This window comes from Phyllostomus hastatus, unplaced genomic scaffold (genome assembly GCF_019186645.2).
Source record: "Phyllostomus hastatus isolate PE091 unplaced genomic scaffold, TTU_PhHast_1.1 phas_contig_62, whole genome shotgun sequence".
NCBI classification, from domain to species: Eukaryota; Metazoa; Chordata; class Mammalia; order Chiroptera; family Phyllostomidae; genus Phyllostomus; species Phyllostomus hastatus.
In genome coordinates this window covers 7,263,810-7,277,154 of record NW_025333921.1, presented here as the reverse complement: position 1 = coordinate 7,277,154, position 13,345 = coordinate 7,263,810, and the positions used below count along the sequence as shown (strand labels likewise).

The 13,345-nt window shown below is 34.0% G+C and overlaps 1 non-coding gene across 1 annotated transcript; it reads left to right on the top strand.

The window, feature by feature from the left end:
• The first annotated feature begins 6,819 nt into the window (after window positions 1-6,819).
• On the top strand, window positions 6,820-6,982 carry LOC123825330. The gene has a single exon (XR_006786876.1). It is a non-coding gene; the product is annotated as a U1 spliceosomal RNA (small nuclear RNA).
• The last annotated feature ends 6,363 nt before the right edge of the window (window positions 6,983-13,345 follow it).

The window sequence follows — 13,345 nt, the reverse complement described above, 5'->3', positions numbered from 1 at the left end:
TCACTAAGTAGTATGATCAAAAATGCATGTCTAGGATTAAGCATGAGAAAAGGCATTTGTAAACTACAAAAGGGTCCTAAAATTAAGTTTCCTTTAGCTTTATTGTCTGGTGTGGATTTTAAATTGCTAACTAACGAGATCTTTTAACTATTGGTTCTGAACCAAATGTCATGGTCCTAAAATCAAGTTTCCCTTAGCTTGATTGTCTGGTATGGGATTTTAAATAGTTAACTAATGAGATCTTTTAAATATTGGTTCTGAACCAAATGAAAATGGGAAAAGGTAGAATGGTAGATTAAACATAGGGATGCACATGATGTATCTTCCCAGAATGAGCCAAAGGCATCCCTCTGGCCTTTGCCTTACAGAGCATAGGATCTGGAGTGTAAAGCCTGGACTATATTTCAGCCTTTAAGTGGCTTATAGGCCAAAAACCTTTGTGTAGGGTAAACTGAGATGAAATATGTGACTGCCCTACTTTACACATAAGATTTCTACTACTCTTTACCCCTTAGTAAATGAACTTCTAGTACAACTACTGTTACAAATAGAATAATTAGGAAAATACAAGGTTTTCCAACAGTCTGTGGAAGCTAGTGCCATTAATAGTAATAACGGAAATAAAAAGTATTGTTTTAGGGAGGCATTCTTATTAATGAAATGAAAGAAGAGTTAGAAAGCAAGAGGTCAACTAGTTTCAGGCTCACTACAGTCACAAACATTTCTCAAATCTGTGCCTCCAAAGGCAGATTATTAAGGCATAATCTTTTAATATTGTTGCTTAAAGGGTAGTACAATTAATCATACCTCTATGAAAAAAATAATAAACATAAGAACCCCTCTACCAAGAACAAGAGCATGTAAATATGGTGACTAGATTTATCTTTTTTTTAAAGATTTTATTTATTTATTTTTAGAGAGAGGATAAGGGAAGGAAAAAGAGAGGGAGAAAAACATCAATGTGTGGTTGGCCTCTTGTGATCCTGAAACCCAGGCATATGCCCTGACTAGGAATTGAGTCAGTGACCCTTTGATTTGCTGGCTGGCACTCAATCCACTGAGCCACACCAGCCAGGGCTGATTTATCTTTTTTAAAAGTTATAGTTTTAGGTAAATGATATGTTTTTGAAAAAAATAGAAAAAAGTATTATCATTGCCAAGTATAGACAATTCATTTCAAGTGAACTATCTAAAAAAAAGATAAATTGCCAGGATAGAGTAAAAAAAAAATCTTTAGTCATTACTTTTGTAATGACTAAAAAAAATTATTTTTGTCATTACTTACAAAGTAATTTTACAGAGAGAATAGTTTCCTTTCAACTGATGTATTTGACAGTTAATAAATAATTCCTAAGAATCCATCGCAAACTGTAGAACAATCTTTATGGCTTATATTTAATAAATGTTTATTGTGTGTAAATGCTGGGCTGAGTTTTGGGCTAGGAAATTTTGTCCCAGGCAATTCAAAGAAATTACATATAGTCTTCAAAGATGGGGCTACAAACAAGTTGATAATTAATAAAAGATGTCTTAAGTGTTTTAATGGAAATAAATCAATATGTGCAAAAATATAAGTGGAACACTTAACAGAGACTTTCTAGTATAGATAGTTTCTAGAAAAGATGATAGCTAGGCTGAGTTGTGAGGAGTAAGTGGAAATTAGGCAAAAAAGAAAGGTTAGAAAGTATTGATATGGGTAAAGGCAGAGTGAGACAGAAAAGAGACTGCGTAATATGGAAACATAATATATTTCAGAATACCTCAAAGCAAATTGGAGAAGAGGCTTAGGAATAGAGTTTTAGGGGTGTAATCAGGCTATGAAGTCTACTAGTGAAGTATTTCTGCTGTAAAAAATTTATCACAACTTTTGCAGTGTAAACAACACAAATTCATTAGTATTCATATTTCCAAAGTCAGAGGTATGGGGTGGCTTGACTGTTTTCTCAGCCCTGAGATGTGCACATTCTACATCAAGATGTTAGAATTCTAGACTTTTGTCAAGTGGCTCTGAAAGAATCTACTTTTAAACTTATCATGGTTGGCAGAATCCAATTTTTCTTGACTATAGAACAGATTTGTTTGCTATCTGTTATGATTTGTTCCTGTAAGTTGCCTGCATCCTTTCTCAAGATTTCCCCTTCAGCAATGGAGGTTTCAGTTTTTCTCAAGCTTTGAATTTCTCTGATATCCCTTTCTACCCCATCTCTATGACTAACTCTACATATGCATCTCCCTTCTGTTTCACTCTTTTTCTTTTAAAACTCATGTGATTGGATTGTGCCCACCATGATAATCCAGGTAATATATCCCCATTTTAAGGTCAAATGAAAGTGGGGAGGGGTCCAAGATAATGGAGGAGAAAACGGAAGCTACACCAACCTCATCCCCAAACCAATCTGGAATTACAACTAAACTATAGAGAAATCATCCTGAATAACCAACTGAACACTAGCTGGAGAGAAGCCTTATAATCATGGACAAACAAAAGAAGCCACTTCACCACAATAAGGCCGGTAGGGAGTGAGGAGGAGACATGAGAGGGCTGACAGGACTCCCATGGGTGGCAGCTAAGGTTTCAGAGGGATATTTTATTGCCAAGAGATTCCCCCTGAGAAGTTTGGAATCTAAACCCCAAGATAAGCTCCCCAGCCTATAGCACAGAAAAGAACCAAGACAACATCTGGCTGTTAAAAGCAGCAGGGTTTCGCTCTGTGACAAAGAGATGGTTGGGGATGGAGAGAGCCTCTTAAGGGCCAATGCACACAATGTTATTTGCAACCTTGTTCCTTGGGCTCCAGCAGATAGAGAGCAGAGTGGACTGGAGACACTTGAAGAGAGTCTGGGGTTGGTGTATCTAGGGAGAGAACTGAAGGAATAGCCACCAGGATCCCTGTACTGAATCATTCCTCATACTACAGAGGCCATCTTTCTCAGGCAAAGCACTCCTCTCCAAGTGATAGTAGTCTGAGGGAAAGCAATAACCCCACCTGCAGGAATTACTCTGCCCAACCCTCTGGTGCTCAATCCAGACTACTGATAACAGTTTCAGGCTATACCACTGCGTAGCTTAACAACTAAGGTAAAAAATACAAAGGAGCAACCAAAATACGAAGACAAAGAAACAAACCCCAAAAGAGAGAACACAAGAATTCTCCAGAAGAAGAATTAGGTGAAATGGAAGCAAGCAACTTATCTGATAGAGAGTTAGAGTAATGATTACAAGGATTCTTAACACCATGATAAAAGACATGGACACCGTAAAAAAGAACCCATCGAAATAAACAATGCAATATCTGAAATAAATAAAACACTGGAAAGAATAAATTATAGGTTAAATGATGCAGAGAACTGAACCTGTGATTTGGAAGAAAAGGTAGAAAAAAGCACCTAGGCAGAGCAGCAAAAAGAAAGAAGATTTAAAATAATGAGTAGAGCTTAAGAAATATTTTGCACAACATGAAGCATAACAACATTGACATCATGGGAATACCAGAAGGACAAGAGAGAGAGCAAGGGATCGAGATCCTATTTGAAGAAATGATGACTGAAAACTTCCCTAATCCAGTGAAGGAAAAAGACACACATGTCCAGGAACCTCAGAAAGTCCCAAACAAGTTGGACTCAAAGAGGCCAACATGAAGACACATCGTAATTGAAATGACAAGACTTCAAGATAAGGAGAGAATCCTAACATCCACCGCCCCCCAAAAGCAGGAAGTTAGCTACAAAAGAGCACAAATTAGAATGTCATCTGATATTCAAAAGAAATATTTCAGGCCAGAAGGGGGTGGTGTGAAATATTCAAGGTGATGGAAAACAAGGACCTTCAAACAAGGCTACATTACCCAGCAAGGTTATCGTTTAAAATCGAAGGCAGATAAAGGAGCCTCTCTGACAAGAAAAAGCTAAAGGAGTTTGCTAACAACAAACCAGTACTGCAACAAATGTTAAAGGGCTTACTTTAAGAAGAAGAAGAAAAAGAGAAAGAAAGAAAGAAAAGCAGAGGAAAATAGTCTAACAATAAAATGGCACTAAATATGTATCTATCAATAATCACCTTAAATGAAAATAGCTTAAATGCTCCAATCAAAAACATAAGGTAACTGAATGGATACCAGAACAAGACCCATATACATGCTGCCTCCAAAAGACCCATTTCAGATCCAGAGATAAACACAGACTAGAAGTAAAGGGATGGGAAGGATATTTCATACAAATGAGAAAAAAGTTCCGATAGCAGTACTTATAACTGAAAACAATAAAGTTTAAAACCAAGGCTATAATAAGAGATGAAGAACACAACATAAAGGTAAAGGAAACAAATTGCCCTGGCTGGTGTGGCTCAGAGGACTGAGTGCCGGACTACAAACCAAAGGGTCACTGGTTTGATTCCCAGTCTAGACACATGCCTGAGTTGCAGGCCAGGTCCTCAGTGGGAGGCGCATGAGGCAACTACACATTGATGCTTTTCTCCCTCTCTTTCTCCCTCCCTTCCACCCTCTAAAAATAAATAAATTAATATTAAAAGAATAAATAAAAGGAACAAACCAATACTTATTATAACACGAGGTTATAATCCTAGCAAACATTATGCACACTACACAGGAACACTTAAATATGTGAAGCAAATCTTGATGGACATAAAGGGAAATATCAACAGAAATAGTCATAGTCAGGGATTTTAACACTGCACTGACTTCAATGGATAGATCTTCTAGAGAGAGAATCAACAAGGAGACAGTGGCCTTAAATAACACACTAGATCAAACACATTTAATTGATATCTTCAGAGCATTTCACCCTAGAGCAGCAGAATGCATATACTTTTCAAGTGCACATGGAGTGTTTTCTAGGATAGACCACATGTTAAGACACAAAACAAGTCTCAATAAATTTAATAAGATTGAATTCATATCAAACATCTTCTTTAACCATAATGATATGAAACTAGAAATCAATCACAAGAAGAACACTGAAAAACACACAAAGACATGGGAGCTAAATAACGTGTCACTAAACAATGATGGGTCAAGGACAAAATGAAAAGATAGTTTGAAATAAATGAAAATAAAGACATAACAACCCCAAATCTGTGGGACTCTGGGAAAGCAATGCAAAGAGGGAAAATCATAGCATTACAGACCTACCTCAAAAAACAAGAAAAATATTGATAAAGAACAACAAAGCCCACTATGAGTAGAAGGAAGGCAATAATAAAGATTAAAGCAAAAATAAACAATGTAGAAGCTAAAAAATGATGCAAAAGATCAATGAATGTAAGAGCTGGTTCTTTGAAGAAGATAAACAAAATTGACATGCCTTTAACCATACTCAACAACAAAAGAGAGAGAGAGGAGCTAAATAAACAAAATCAGAAATTAAAGAGGAGAAGTATGACACCAAACTAACACCAAAAAAATACAAAGGAGTATAAGAAAATATTAAAAAAACAATAAATTCCTAAAAATATACAATCTTCCAAAACTATATCAAGAAGAATCAGAGAATTTGAATAGAGTGATTACAACTGATGAAATTGAAGCAATAACCAAAAAACTCCCAACAAATAAAAGCCTTGGACCAGAAGGCTTTCAGGTGAATTTTACCAAATGTTCTGAGAACTAACACCTCTCCTTCTCAAACTATTTCATCAAATTCAAGAGAAAGTAAGGCTCCCAAACTCATTAGGAGACCAGTATTATCCTAATGATAAAACTAGATAAAGACACTACAAAAAAATTGTAGACCAATACCCCTGAAGAACATAGATACTAAAATCTTCAACAAAATTTTAGCAAAGAGAATACAGCAATGAAACAAAAATATCACATACCATGATCAAGGAGGATTTATTCTATGGATGCAAGGTTAATACAACATTTTATGAATCAGTAAATGTGATTCACCACATAAACAAAATGAAGGATAAAACCAAATGATCTTATCAATAGAGGCAAAAAAAGCAAACATTAAAACCCAGAATTAATTTATGATAAAAACTCTCAGTAAGGTGGGATTAGAGGGAACATACCTACACATATTAAAGACTATATATGATAAACCCACTGCCAACATCATACTCAATGAGCAAAAACTACAAGCATTCCCTTTAAGATCTGGAAAAAGGATGTCCACTTTCACTTCTCTTATTCAATATAGTTCTGGTAGCCTTAGTCACAGCAATCAGATAAGAAAAAGAAATAAAAAGCATCTAAATTGAAAGGAAGAAGTAAAACTGTCATTATTTGCAGATGACAAGGTATTGTATATAGAAAACCCCCAAAATTCCAACAAGAAACTACTAGAACTGATAAATGATTTCAGTAAAGTAGCAGGATACAAAATTAATATCCAGAAAGCTGTTTCATTTTTATATGCCAATAACAAACTAACAGAGAAATTAAGAAAACAATCCTATTAACAATTGCTACAAAAATAATAAAATATTTAGGAGTAAATCTAACCAAGGATGTAAAATACCTGTACTTGGGAAATTATAAGACACTGAAGAAAGAAATAGAAGATAATACAAATAAGTGAAAGCACATACCATGTTCATGAAAAGGAAGAATTTCCATCATTAAAATGTCCATACTACCCAAAGCAATCTATAGATTCAATGCAATTCCTATCAAGATTCCAATGATATATTTCAGAGAAGAAGAACAAATATTTCAAAAAATTATATGGAACTACAAAATGTCCTGCATAGCAATAGCAATCCTGAGACAGAAGAACAAAGTTGGAGGAGTCATCAAACCATATCAAACTACCTTATATCAAACTATATTATAAGGCCATAGTAATCAAAACAGCCTGGTACTGCCTAGCAGGGGAGATACCATGATCACGAAGGTGGTCTTTCCAGAATGAGGCTTATTCGTTGCACTCCGGATGTGCTGACCCCTGCAATTTCTCCAAATGTGGGAAACTCAACTACATAATTTGTGGTAGTGGGGGACTGTATATGTGCTCTCCCTGGTTTTTCAGAGGTTGAATGTCAGGCCATGAGGTCTTTGTGGTGTATACATGCACTAGGTATTTCTCTCACTGTATGTAAAGGAGCACTAGGATTTCTCTTTGGTAAGTCTCACTCCTGTGTTTCACTGACAAATTTCTTTATTGAAGTGTAAACAGCCAATATTGTTGCCTGTACTTTTCTTTTACTGTCATGTTTCCATAGCATCTGTCTCTTTGGTGTCTTCTGTGGGTGACACCAGCAAAAGAAATGAAGAAGGAAAAAAAACAGCCTAGTACCGACATAAAAACAGACACATAGTTAACTATAACAGAACAGAGAGCCCAGAAATAAACCCACACCTTTATAGTTGGTTAATATTTGACAGAGGAAGAAAACATATACAGAAGGCTAAAGATAGTCTATTCAGTAAATGGTGCTGGGAAAATTGGACAGGTATATACAGAAAAATGAAACTAGTTCACCTTCTTAAACCACACATAAGAAAAAACTAAAAATAAAACAAAGACTTAAATGTTAGGCCCAAAACCATAAAAATTGAAGAAAACATAGGCAGCAAAATCTCAGACATTGCTTGTAGAAATATTTTATCAGATATATCTCCACAGGCAAGACAAACAAAAGAAAAAGTAAACAAATGTGACTACATGGAACTAAAAAGTTTTTGTACAACAAAGGAAATCATCAACAAAATAAAAAGACAACCCACAGAATGGGAGAACATATTCGCCTATACATCCAATAAGGCATTAACACCCAACATGTGTAAAGAACATACCAAACTCAATACAAAGAAGCCAACTACCCAGCTGACAGTGAGCCAAGGATCTCACTAAACACTTCCCAAAAAAGGACATACAGATGGCCAATCCATACATGAAAAGATGCTCAATGTCACTAATCATCAGAGTAATGCAAATAAAAACAACAGTGAGATATCATCTCACACCTGTCAGAATTGCTATCATCAATAAATCTACAAACACCAAGTGCTGGCAAGAATGTGGAGAAAAGGGAAATATTTTGCATTGTTGGTAGGAATGCAGACTGGTGCAACCCTTGTGGAAAGAAGCATGGAAGTAACTAAAATATTTTAAAAATGGATCTGCCTTTTGACCCAGCAATCCCAGTTCTGGAAATATATCCAAAGGAACCCAAAACACTGTTTCAAGGGACATGAGCACCCCTGCGTTCATTGCAGCATTATTTACAATTGCCAAGATATGGAAGTGGCCCAAATGTCCATCAGTAGATTAATGGGAAAAACAACCATGGGACATCTACACAATGGAATACTACTCTGCCATAAAAAATAGAAGAGAATGTTACCCTTTGCAATAGTATGGATGGACCTGGAGAACATTATACTAATTGAAATAAGGTCAATGAATGGAAACCAGTCCCTTCACAACAATACCTGGATTAGTGATTGATTGAACGACCAGAGGATGATTTTGAGGGAATCTTTTTACAATTTTGACTGCAACAGAAGGCAATTTTATTCATGTGAAATTAAAGAAATCAACTTTATCTTGAAGCAAACTAATTCTTAAAAATTTTCTTTGCAAAGAAGTGCCAACTAACTCCACATTTTAGAAAGATCATTCTGATAGCAGTGTACTGCTTGAATTGTTAGAGTGGGAGAGGTTGAATGGCTTCAGAGAGACCAATTAAAGTGATCATTTAGCAATTAAGTTCAGAGATAAGGGAACAGGGTAATAAGAGAGTAAGAGTGAGGAGATATCAGAGGAAATAGTTTTAAAGGCATTAAGGAAATAAAATCTGTATTTTTTCCCCTGATTTGCTATAAGACAATAGATTCCAGGATGACTTTCATTTCTGGTTTAGGTAATATATACCAAAGCATGATAATATCTTGAAAAAAGAACAGATGAGTATAAAGAATATATTATATTTATGTTTAGAGAAAACTGATTTATTCTTTTTAGAAATGTTGGTTTGTATATCTTCATTGGATTAGGCAACTTCTAATGAGTAATCACATACATAAGATTTGAATATAAAATGATTTAACTGTCTATAGAGATATGTGAGTAGTGATTGGTACTTCAGAAAACATACATCCATGGAGATTAGAAATCAAAACTATAGTTTCTTGAAACTTTAACAGAACAGTATAATGAAAATGAGTAAAATAAAGAATCATCATGTTAGAACATGGGAAAAAAGAGAGTAGTTAATAAAATATAGTATAGTTTGGAAATACTATGCATACATTGAGAAAAATTAGCCATTTTGTACATATATCATGACAAACTATGAAGAGAAATAATTCAGTTGAAAACATAAATGTTCAGCAGAGGGCAATATATTTCTCCATTTTTGATGATAAGAAAGGGATTATGTCACCACGTACACATATATTGACAAGATACTGAACTCTAGAGTGGGAAGAAGAGTCTTTTCATTCTTCTGTCCATTTAAAACAAAAACACGGGCACTTGTAAGATTTTTAAAGCATTTTAAAGCAAAGAAGAATATATGGTTTATCCATATGGTACATTCCCTATAGACGTATTCATGTATTAAAAGAATATTTAATGACATGAGATAAGTTTATGATCTATATACACTTATGATCTATACACTTATGATGTGTATTTATATTATTTAAAGTACAATGTGAACTTTGTAAGATGTTATACTCACAGCAAATACTGAAATGTTTTTTCATTGTATTCTTTATTTTTATTTTTAAAATATATTCCTTTTAAAAATAGAAAAAATACTAAACTTATTGTCAAAAAGTGAGACAAAACATATTCAATAGAAAAATAACATAAAAGGAAAGTGAAATTGATGGTATAAAATTGCTGAGAAAATGGGTAGAGATGGGATTCAGATGACACTTGCAGTTTTTTAGACCCATAGGAGTAAAATCATCTCTACTGAAACTGGAAGAAGGCTACAAGATTGATGATGATGATAAATTTAGAGGTGGAAGGTTTGGAAGCTATTATTTTCTCTATTAAGTAGAACTCAAGGTATTCTGCTAAGTGTGATCAGGAATATGACAAGGACAGGGCCTTTAATGAAGGTATAATAAATGTTTAGCAATAGCTATTTTTATTATACTTATTGGGGTTACATTGGTTAATAAAATTATATAGGTTTCAAGTGATAGTCTGTGATATATCTTCTGTATATTTATTGCATTATATTTACCACCCAAAGTCAAATCTTCCATCACCACATGTTTAACTCCTTTTTCCTCTTTTCTACCCATTCCCCTTCCCCATGGTAACAACCACACTGTTGTCTACGTCTATAAGTTTTTGTTTCTTTGTTTGTCTTGTTTGTTCATTACTTGCTTTCAGTTTTATAACCCACATATGTGTGAAATCACATGGTACTTGACTTTTTCTGTTTGGTGTAGAAATAACTACTAAATGTTGGGAGATGAAGGTGGTTAAGGAAAAAATAGTAATCATCCTCTGAGAGTTTTATAAGTTTTTTTCTAATTTTATTTTAATCATTGTTCAAGTACAGTTTTCTGTCCATTACTCCCATCCCAGCCCACCCAACCCCCTCTCTACCTCTCCCCCATTTCTACCCTCCCTAGTTTATGTCCATGTGTCCTTTATATTTGTTCCTGTAAACGCTTCCCATTCTCCCCTGAAATTCCCTTATAAGTTTTCAAGAACCATTGTGGAGCTATTGTTATTAAGAGAGTTGAAAATGATGCAAAAATGCACCAATAAAATAGTGGCACATAATATAAAACCCACGAGCAAACATATACATGAAAGAGGTGCCACTCCATTATGAGTAAGGTTGGCTTTTTGATAAATGGTATTTGGATAAGCAGTTATTTATAGTTAAAAAATAAAATTGTATCAATTCCAGGGATATTAAAGACTTAAGTATGAGAGGAAAGCTGTAGAAATTTTATGTTAATATATGTTATTATGGAAGAATAACTTCCTAATTCTATTCAGAGTAGAAATGTATTTATTATTATAATTAAAGTATAATAACAAAATAAGCTACACTGATTTTAAGTATTCATTATGTTTTGACTGTCATATACATCCATGTATCCATCACAGCAATCGAAGTATAGACTAGTTTAATTGCAGGAGGTTACTGTGGCCTTCTTGCCTACTAATTTCCTGTCTAGTCTGAGTAGCAACTACTTTCTCATCTCAATAATTACAGATTGGTTTAGCATTCTTACACTTAATATAAATGGAATCATAGACTATGTGACCATTTGTGTCCACCTAGTTTTGTGGCAATATTTTAATATTTTAATCTTTTTTCACTACTGGTTAATATTTCTTTATACAAGCATACAGTGATTGGATAATTCAGTATCCTTTTGAACATTTTTTACAACTCTTTTGTGAACAAATAATTTTATTTGTATTGAGAGAAAAACTAGAAATAGAATTCCTGTGTCAAAGGGTAGATGCTTATGTAAATTTAGTAGGTACTATTAAAGTTTCCAAAATGGGTAACAAACTTATATTCCCACTAAGAAACACATAAATGTCCTGGTATTCTACATGCTTACTAAAACTTGGCATTGCTATTTTTAAAATTGTAACTTTTCTGGTTACTTCATAACTATATCTTATTTTGCTTTTAGTATGCATTTATTTGGCAGCATTGTTTAATTGCTGACAGTCAAAGGGTGCATATCTATCAGCCAAAACAAAGTAAATTCTACTAGTCTCTATCCTCTGTGTAACATGACAGAAGGAAAGGGAAATAATATGCAAGGCACTGTTAGAAGTCTCTCAGTATTCATCATCTCATTCTATCCTCACTAAAAATATTAAGTATATTTTATAGTCATTTACTACATGCAAAGAGAAAAATGATAATATTAAGCAAATTCTGTTAGATTACATAATCATTTGGCAGTAGAGCTAGAAATAGGGTGGCTGATAATTTAAAATGTTTCTTGGCCTGGTTTCAACAACCTAAGTTGGAGCCACACTTGTCAATGTGATGCTTATAAGAAGCAATGCAGCTGTAATCTTTCTGGAAGATGAAAAATAGTAGACATTAAAATTCAATGCAGTATCCTCCTTAAGTGTACTAAAATCCAAACTCCCTTTCTCACATATCAGCTGATAATTATATTTCCTGATAGAAGAATACAAGAAATACATTCACTTCTTTAAAAATGATTTTATTTATTGATTTTAGGGAGACAGAGGAAGGAGGTGAGAGAGAGATTTTGTTGTTCCACTTATTCATTCATTGGTTGCTTCTTGTATGTGCCCTGATGGGATGGAGTCTGCAACCGTGGTGTGTGCATTTGGACAATGCTCTAACCGACGGAGCTACCCGGCCAGATCCAAGATGCTTTCACTTTTGCCACATTAGTTAGATTTGCCAGAGATGAGAGTCTTGAGTTATTTCAAACTTCTCCTTTCAATTTTTCTGAAAACAATCATACAGCTTCTTATCATAAAACAGTTAAAAGTTATCTTTTCCTGCATCTTTGGAAAACTATAAAGACGGCAATTCTGCTTGACACTGCTGACAAAAGCGATAGTATCTTTTTATCTTAGCAATATTTTCCAAGTCATATTACTTAATTTCAAAATAGTCATTAAAATTCAAAATAAAAAAATATATCTAGATTTAGACTATTGTTATGTAATCTGTCCAGGTAGTTTGATACCATATAAATGTTATCTGAAGATGAAGCCTTTAGGAGGAATACAAAGATAATAACTGAAGATGAATAAGGAACTCTTAGGGGACTGAGCATACTCTTTTCCTTTGAAAAATTTTATTAGGTTAAGAAAATAATTTTGCCTCTGAATATAATATTTAAGTGTTCATATTGTCTGAATTTATACATCTCTCTTTCTTTAAATTGTGTCCACTGCTGTGTAAGTACATAGAAGTATAATCTAAATAATAATACAATCCATCCTGCACGAGGCCTGATTAGACCATTCAGGATATCACACTGAAAAATGCTATAAAAGGAAACTTATGTGTGTACATGAGACCTGATTAAATGATTAGTTCTCTGGGACATCATTATGGAAAAGTTCATGTACATATTGAGCAGTTACTGCTATTTTAAAATATCAAGTGTGACAAGCTAAATGAGAAAACTTTTGAAATACTATGATGTTTTCATATTCTTGGTGTTTACTAATTTAAACACTGTTTCTTCCTACCAGAAATAATGCCATATTATAGGAAATACTGGTCTCATTTTGTTTCATTTTTAGGCATTCCCTAGAAACTATCACGAATATAATTTCTAAATGTTTACATAATTGAAGGCCTCTTACAAGTGGCCTTGTTTAGATACCTCTAAATTAAGCTAGATTGTACATTTTAGTTATTAAAGTATGATCTTTTGAAAAATAA